The sequence below is a fragment of the Grus americana genome, chromosome 2 (assembly GCF_028858705.1).
Source record: "Grus americana isolate bGruAme1 chromosome 2, bGruAme1.mat, whole genome shotgun sequence".
Classification (NCBI taxonomy): domain Eukaryota; kingdom Metazoa; phylum Chordata; class Aves; order Gruiformes; family Gruidae; genus Grus; species Grus americana.
The window spans coordinates 102,921,589-102,931,001 of record NC_072853.1 but is presented as its reverse complement, the minus strand read 5'-3'; positions in this window follow the sequence as shown (position 1 = coordinate 102,931,001).

The following is a 9,413-nucleotide window of genomic DNA, read 5'->3' as shown; positions in this document are numbered from 1 at the left end:
CTCTAAAGCATATACAAGGAAACCAGCTTTTATTATACTTAGTAAATTATTTTTTAACATGCCAACTAAACAAAACCATGGTTACACAAACCAGACATGCAGTCTACTCCACCTCAGTGTGTAGCAGTGAAAAGACCAGATACAGTAGGCAGGATGACATTTGTGAAGAGCAATATAGATTCATTACACATTGGCATAGATTCACTCAAGACACACCAATTAAGACCCAGCGAAGTGAGGTTCTGATTCAATATATTTATTTATTTCATCACTACTATTGAGTAGTTATAGGGGAGAAAATTAATGAAAATGGTTTTTAAAAAACCACCCTGGCTCTGACCAGGCAGCCATTCAATATTTCCCAGGCCACGCAGGCTCTGTGGGGAGTGATGCTGGACCAATTAATACGCCCTCACTGGCAGTGCTGGGATGGAAATGGCAGGGGCACCTGAAGAGAGCTCAGCTGGAAAGCAGTAACCTTCACCCTTAAAACTATGTGAGGAATGACAGTGGAAATGAACGAAGTGGGACAGGATGAGATTTCAGCAGGCCATTCGCTAAAAGGTAAAATAATAAAACAAGTATGAAGGTATGATTAGGAACAAGGAAGAAAAGGTTGAAGATAATGGTCAAAAAGCAGCCACCCTCAGAAGTGAGGCTTAGAGTGTGGTGGAACAAATGCACAAAGAGGTACTATCTCCTAAAGCAGGAGGAAGATGTTGGAGAAACGATGTGTATGAATGTGATCAAGGGAAGGCAACTATTTTGTTGCTGAAATAAAGTCACACGTGGAGAACCTAAACATCGTCAGATAATCTTACCATCCGAACAGCTATCTACATCTATTTTATCTTACCATATTCCAAAACATTTGTCATGGTGTTTTGAATAAATTACTAGAAACATTTCAACCGGTCCCTTTCTCCTGTTTTTGAATCATAGGATAAAAGCATGGCAAAATTCCCACTGACAGTATGCCAGAATTTCTCTTCTGACTGTTTCCCATCCACACTCTCAGTTTAACAGCTACCTTGATTACCACACACTTGTTACATTTTGAAAAAAAAAAAAGTACAGATAAAGCAGCTTTACAGAACTTGGATTTTGTAAACATGTAAATGTGTCTTAATTTTACTTCCAGGAGTAGTAAAAACAATACAATCAATTAAATACTTCTATTAGTGAAGATAAGCATACGCATGTATAAGTGTTTGTATGACTGGGGTGTAATTATGTAATTGCTATATCTGATGCAATATCACTGCATACCTTAAGATCAGGTTACCTGTATTTTGTCTGTCTGAATGATCAAAGCTTGTGCAATTTAACTCCTAACTTGGGTGCAATTCTCAGCAACAGCAGTTATACAAATGCTTTTGTCAACTTCCTCGGCTTTCTGTTTTCCTGTGAAGATTTCTGCTGTGCCATAGGAACCATGTGAGATATTTCAAACGTAGGATTTCTGCCAGCTGGTGATTTATTCCATTGATTACATTGTCATGTAACGGGAAGAGGCAAACCATTTTAACTGCTCATATAAACTGCAGTGGTGAGCTGGATTCTTATTTAATACAATAAATTTAGTTGCAGCTTTGTACAAGTTGTCTGATTCACTCCACGCATTACTGCTACAGTACATTATATTCATTTTGGTCCCATATGATGTGTTTTTACAACAGTGGTAACCACTAACTTGTGTCTGTCTAAATAATTCAAAGGGAGGTAAGCACGTGCAATTTGCTGCTGAGTGATTTTGTTTATCTATCACAATTCGATGTCAATTAGATACTTTGCATATTCAAAAGAAAAGTAAGTATAATTTTTCAGTCTTGTGCTTTTTGATGGTTACTTCTTCAGTTCCGCAGTTACTCAGATTTTAATACATTCTAAAATAAGTCTTTTCTAAGCAATATTCCTTAGTAATTAGCACTATGCTGATCCACATACAGTATAATAATACCTTATATTTTTTATATTGTGCTGATTTCAAAGAACTCGTGCCAAGGCTTCTCTGTACATCTAAACACAGATTTTCAGAAGGACAGCTCCAGGAGGCCCATTAGGGTTGGGAGTGTGACATTAATAATAAAAAAGCAAAATATTTCATTATGTTCTTCTAAAATTTAAGATTCTAAGGGACCAATATAAGTCACAAAGACCTTTGATCAACATGAGTTAGCATAAGTAGGGACATTACAAACTATCAAATTACTAACCTGTCAGTTCAACTCTTACTTGAATGCTTTTAGCCTGTTGCTTTATGCAAAGTAAAATGGTTTAACTGAGGAATGGTTGCTCACTAAGTCATAATGAAAACCTGTACCTGCTTCAGAGTGATAGCCCCTAAATAGGCCAGGAAAATGTGTGACCCAAAACCTAAAAACTGGAGTAGCCTTGAAAGTTTGGACTCTGTCTGCTTTATAACAACAGTCTTTGGTTTTCCTAAAGGAAAAAAAGAAAAAAGACAGGAAAAAAAGATGGAAAAGAAAAAAAAAAACCCAACCCAGCAAAAAACTTAAGTATTCTCTTTATTCCTGGGCCCCATTCCGCTGGTAAGTGTTGACCCTACAAAAGGTTGGGGCTCTGGAGTCAAGCACCAGCCAACCTTGAGAATACTTGGTTTCAAATGCACTTTTTTTTTTTTTTTTAAAAATCTAAACAAGGCAATTTCCCTCCTCCTCCCCTTTGTCTGACACTTTACTGCACATTACATTATTTAGAAAAATGTCACTGAAGGAACTCTGTGTGGTCTCATAAAATATTAACGACTCCTGAAAGAAAACTTGAAATCAAGATACTCTTTCATGCTGGGGTATGTAGTCTCTTTTGTTGGCTTTTTTTCTTTTTTCCTCCCTTCATGGAATCTGAATTGCTTGGCTGTCTTTCCCTTGATATGAGCTGCTCCTTACATTTATCATATTCCCCTGGAAGAAGAAGGGGACTTCAGGGAACAAATGGTGTGATGCTGATGGTAACCAAGAAGTGACCTGTCTCTGCAGCAACAGCTTCTGCAGATACTAAACTACAATCCTGTGCAGTCATTTATTTTTAGGTAAATGTTGATGAACAAGAAAAGTGAAGGAGGGGAAGGAAATAAAAATCCTGAACAAGCTGATTTTTCAATCAAACACAGATTTCTGGCAATGACTGATATACTGGTTTAAAACATATCTGAAGAGACAACAACTGGTTGTAATTCTGTTAAGGAATGGGAAAAAAAGAAAAAAGTACCCACCAAGAAAACCTCCATGTAAATTGAAAAGCAGTCTGCATGGGGGAAAAATAATCTGACCGAAAACTAAAGGAAAGTAAATCTTCCCATAGTAAAGGCCTATAAATTTAGAGGTGGACAGCAGTCCTGAGTAAAGAATACCGACATTTTAAGTGAAACATTTGCTGGCAAAGTGGCCGTCGAAAGTGGTTATTGAACGTCTTGCAAGAGAGCAAATTGTGGACTAGAGGTCTTTCTTATATTTTGTAGCAAAGCCAAATTCCATTGATACCACCTCGATGTCAGCCCCTTTCTGCAGCCATTTGTAAAAAGGCTTGTGATGTGAGATTGACGACTTAAATACTTCATCAATCAATGCTTTAGCCAATGTGTTGTTCAGTGATTGGTGGAAAATTCAAGTAATCCATCTTACCCCATCACCCTTGTTCTTTATTCTCTTCAGGTATTTTCATTTTTCCCCCCCCTCTTTATTTGTTCACTTTCACTACAGTCTGAAAGAGAAGCTGGGCTGAGAGAGAAGGGCCTGCTGCTATCTTTGAAAACCTAATCATTGCAGTAAAACTCTTTGGTGCAAAAGTGCTACTGAATTAACTGAACTTTTAATGATCCTAGAGGTGGTCCTGGTGCATGTGGACTAGCAAAGCACAGGGTAAGGCTGCAATTTGTGCCATTCTGTCAAATTAAATATGTCAAACATCCTGAATCATTTATATAATCAACAATAAGGTGCTTATTTCTGCTGAATTAATCTGCTAAGTAGCTTTAAGGAAAGAAATAGGTATGACACAAAGCTAAACAGCGAGTGTAAAGAAACAAAAAAGGGTTTAGGTTATTCATTTTGGCATAATGGAAGGACATCCTTTGCTCAGAGAGAGAATATCCTTTGCTTGCGAGTGAATATTTATGTTGATATCTGGTACTCCTAATTTTAATCTCAATAAGGATTTAAAATCTTAACTGCCTACTTGAAATTTTAGTATAGATTATACAGCCACAGCATAGGCTTTATAGCAGTCTAGATGAACAGGCTTTATTAACCTAGATTTTGCTTTTGCATCTAACAGAAATGTTTCTAATATAAAGGATCAACTTTTTTTTTTTTTTTTGAGATACAGGTGATGGTTTTCTTAATATATTATTGTTATATAGACAAATACAAAATTACAAATAAATACTGATCCAGAGGCATATGATTTTAAAGGCTTGAGGTGGCAAGGCATTTATGTATCCACTAAGTTTCAGGCATATGTGTAGATTATTTCTGTTTGCTGGATCTAGTAAAAGTGTTTGCTTTTTGAGTTTGTTTTTACAGGAGATAAAAATTAAGCTATCTTCAGGAAAGACATGTCATAAAATTTTTGATTTGCAGTGAAAAGAGTTTATAAATGTTTTATAAAATATATATTTGTCTTCAAGTATGTGAAAAAGTGTCAGACATCTCAAAAACTGCCATTTCAGTGGGAAGTTTTAGCACACATACATTTTATTGGATGTTAATTCACATACTGGCCAATATGAAGGCAAAGAGCCATAAGCTTATAAAGTTGGTATCTGATTTATTCTAAATTTCATGCATAGTTTTTTGTTGAACGTTATCTTAATCACTTCAGTTTGAATCAGGACTGTAATCAAAAGGGAGAGAGCAAGTGAGCAAGAAGCTAAACCACACTGGCTACTGCAGAAGCCAGGCAATCCACTCATTCCTCATTATGCATTTTTTTCAAATCAACATAAGAAAGTGTCCAGAGAGTAAAGTGAATTTTACGACACTTTTGTTTCATTTCTATTAGTTTGTTTATTTTCCCATTTCAGGAATTCGGGTCTCCAAGACATTTGGGTATGTCATTTTAGGATATTGTTAATCTGCAAAATCCCAGACAGAGGCCGCAGTCTGGGCTAAATACCCTCACTGTTTGTCTAGCAGCAAAAAAGTAGTGAGAAGATAACTTGGGGATAGATTATGACCATATTTATAACGTGATTTAGTTTTACACAAGACAGACCTAAGACTAAAAACCAAATTCAAGATAGTTCTGCAGAGAGAGTACATAAAAGAATTAAGAAAAACAAAAGAGAGAACTAATAAAGAACTAAGAAATACAAAACCAAAAGAGCATGTGAACTAAAAGACAAAACTTTTTATCTGGATCCACATTAAAATGCTGTACAGACTTAGCCAGTAGCCAAGGAAGACATTATTGCATTATTAAGCAACCCCATTTTTTTGAAGGTTTTATTATTGGAATGCCAAATTAGTCCAAAAAGTTCAAAGCAAAATAATCAGAATAAGAATTTTCGTGACTTGTCTCAACCCATTATCAGGACAGTAACAAAAATAGGGCCAGGAGGGAAGTGGCTACTCTTACTCCATACATTTCACCTTTCATTTCAAAGCTCCCGATCTAGTGTATTGCTAAGTTGATATTTAAGGGATACTCTTTCACCTGAATAAAAGCAGATTTCTTTGTTTGCGTTTGTGTGTTCATAAATGAGCTGCTTGGTGAATCATTCCTGTCATTAGAAGGTAGATAAACTGCAGGGAGGGAACAAAGTCATCATTTCTACCTCTGTGAAAATGATGGGGGTTTTTTAATTATTAAAATGCAATTATTTCCATTATTGATGAGCGTGATACTCAGGACAGCATCAATACAAACTGTCCAGGACACACACTCACTTGGATCTCAGGCTGGTCTGGCTGCAATAGAGTATTGATGCCAGTGTTTGTTTCACTTCTAATTCACATAATGGATGAGGACTTAAATACAATCCATGGCAAATTAGTACCTAGGAGATTGGGTTTATTTATTTATTTATTTAATGTGTTTATTTTTGTTACATGTGAGCCCTTCCTCGACACCAAAGTAGGAAACTTTCTGTATTAAGGCAATTAAAGAGCACTAGAATTTGAACCATAAAAGCTGATTAATATTTGAGGTGCGTTATCTAGGCTCTAAGAAACTAGTCACCGGTACAGGTGTCAAGTTGCTTTCTAGCCCCTGTATTTTGCACGTTGCTTCAATTTTTTCCCTATTATATGTACATAGTTACATATTTGCATGCATGCATTCATTCATATGCCCATGCACTTCTGAATATATTAAAAAAAGCAATTATTTTCATTTTCCAAAATTGTCTTGCTGGTTGTTTCACATAGTGCTTGCAAATCACACTGGGAAACTGACAGACACTCTTCATGATTTGGCTTCGGGAACGGAGATGCCGCTTCATTCTTTTGGACCTGATCCATGAAGACACGTGGCTCTTAAACGTACTGAGGCTGAGGGGGTTGGAACCCCCTCAGCTCGTAGGTGGGCGCAAAACGGAAGCTGATGTCCTCTGCTGCCTCTGTCTACTCGGTCAATACCTTTCCAGAGCCTGTCCCATCCCTGCCACTCCCTGCTTAAACATTAACAGTTTGAAATGAAATGCCCATAAATGTGATTTATCCCATGGGCCTGCAGTTCATTATATGGGCACTGCAGTTTTTTGCGGATACGCAAATTCCTTACATGTTTGGATGTCCTTCTGAAAACGTCCATGCCCCGTCCAGCAGAGAGACAGGTCAAGTGCATGCAGGAAGCCCCTGCCTGACCTGAGAGCTCCTGGGTCTGCCCTGTGATGGGTGCCACAGCAGGTGAGCCCCAAGAGTGACGTGGTTTCAGCCTCTGTTGCTTTGTTTCCATGGGAATCAAAACCTGGGCTTTTAGGGCAGCAAAAGGACTGATCCAAAGCCACTCTACCAAAGACAATGCGAGCCGTGAGCCCTCTCATTTTGTGACAAAGCTTAGCCTCGCCGCTTATATTTTTTTAAAACTGAAACCCCCTCCCCAAGAAATTAGTGGCTCATATAAGACCTCAGTATTACCACATTTACTCTTATCAGAAGGCGACTAAAGATACACCTTCCAATAAAACAGTCCATTTTTCCTCTATCTATACCACAAGTCTAATACAGGTCTTCTCTTTCATGATTTCTGCTGAAAGTTGAAAGCATCATCTGTACAAAAGCAGTGACAAAGGCTCTGTTTGACCAAAACCCTGATGTAGGCAGGTTTTCTTATAGACAGGGGATTTGGATAAATGCACAAAAGCAACTGTGCAAAACAACCAGTACAATACTGTATATCAAGAGTAATTAAAAGCCTTCATTAAAAATGTGACAACCAAATCATTTTATATTAGACAGAGAAACCCCTATCGACATTTGAAAATAATGAATAAACAGAATGTCAATTCACTAACATTTGCTATTTAGACTTTGATGCATACTCTTAGCTCTAAAATCTGCTCCTGGATACACACAGGAAACTCCTATTGAAGTCAGTTGGAGTTGTTTATGTGTAGTTGGCAGCGAATTTTGGCCCTCAGACATTTTTTAGTGTTCATTTAGGAGAGTACGGGCTAGCATAACCCTCAGTTTAACCCTCTGTTTGAAGACATTGCTCTCAATGGATCCAAACGTGATGGCTATGTACCATTCTCTTAACGCAAACCATACTAGCTCCTACACAGCTTAGGCAAAAGTGGCAATGCAGTTGCTGAATTCACTTGTTGTGTAGGAATTTATTACTGATATAGACAGATAAGCTAGAGCTGGTTCAATTTTTTCCTCTCTGTTATTGCAAAATCTGACCTCTAGTATTGAGCAAAATACTGTGTAATTGTTATGGCAGCCTTTAAGGTCCCCTGTCCATGATGGAGGACGTTGCCATAGATGTAGCAGAGACATATCATCTCACGACCTGCAGATTAGAAGGATTCTTCATGATTAGTGTAAATCATCAAAACAGTCCAGTGCGTAGAAACAGAGTTGCAGTCCTACATTTACATGGGAGCGAGGAGGTCAGCCAACAGTGGGTGGTGTTTAGCTCTGCCTCACCTCTGTGCCCCTCTCACTTGAAATGGTGCTTTGGTTTTTCCACCTTCAGTCAGCAAGCACTTGAGTACATTTAGTACTACATGTTTTCCTTTGCACTTCTCCCCACCGCATTTCCAATGAACACAGGCACGCTGTGCTTGGCAGAGTGAGAAGCTAGGGAACCAGCCGGATCATTTTGTGCACAATCAACAATTATCACTTCTCCTTATAAAGCAATAGGGATTTTCCCAGCCAGGAAACCCACAGGCATTTTTTTTTTCTGTGCTTGGAAGTTTACCTAAGCCTCCCAAATCTGATATTTGATGTTGACGAGCCATAACCGGTGTAAGCATATATCCATGGTTCATGGTTTGCCTGAACATCAGTGCAGTGCAAAGCGAAACAGCACCTGGAGCACTGTCAGATGAGAGAGGTTCAAAGAGAAAGTGTGGTCTACTTCGTGTTTACTTCTACAGCAGCCCCCTGAGTGCTTTTCCTACTTTGGTTACAGTCCAAGGTTTTACACATGCAAGACAATAATGATTTTGCTCACCAAAATCAGTGTTGTGATTGTAGTGGTAGAGGTTAATATCTTTTTATGAATGCCTTTAACTTTAGCCTCATTTTTAGGCACGAGAAGGAGCTCTGCTTCTCTGCGGGCTCCCAAATATTGAGTTTCTTTTAAATAATTCGTTGGTGTAAAATCATATAATTTTCATGGCAGTACTTTCATTGGTGTTAACGGCTATACACTTAAAGCAACCATCAAAATATAATTTAAATGCTCAGTTTTTATGTCTTTATCTAAATTCTAATTCCTGCACTTTAACAAGTACTAGCCAACAAAAGTTTGCCATTAGATTTGTGGGTGTTGGTGTCTTCTCCCAAGTAAAAAGTGATAGGAGAAGAGGAAATGGCCTCAAGTTGCACCAAGGGAGGTTTAGATTGGGTATTAGGAAAAATTTCTTAACTGAAAGGACTGTTAAGCACTGGAACAGGCTGCCCAGGGAAGTGGTTGAGTCACAATCTTGAAGGTATTTAAAAGATGTGTACATGTGGTGGTTAGGGACATGGTTTAGTGGTGGACTTGGCAGTGCTAGGTTAACGGTTGGACTCGATGATCTTAAAGGTCTTTTCCAATCTAAACGATTCTGTGATTCTATGATTTAACAGTTAAATTTACAGTTTTAAACTGTTTTTATGACATCCAGCTACATCAAGGTGACGAGTCTACTGGTAAAACAACAATTTAAGTACTGCATTTACGGTCAAAAACATTTTTTTGTCACTCTTAAATTGACAAATTTCAACTGCTCCTTA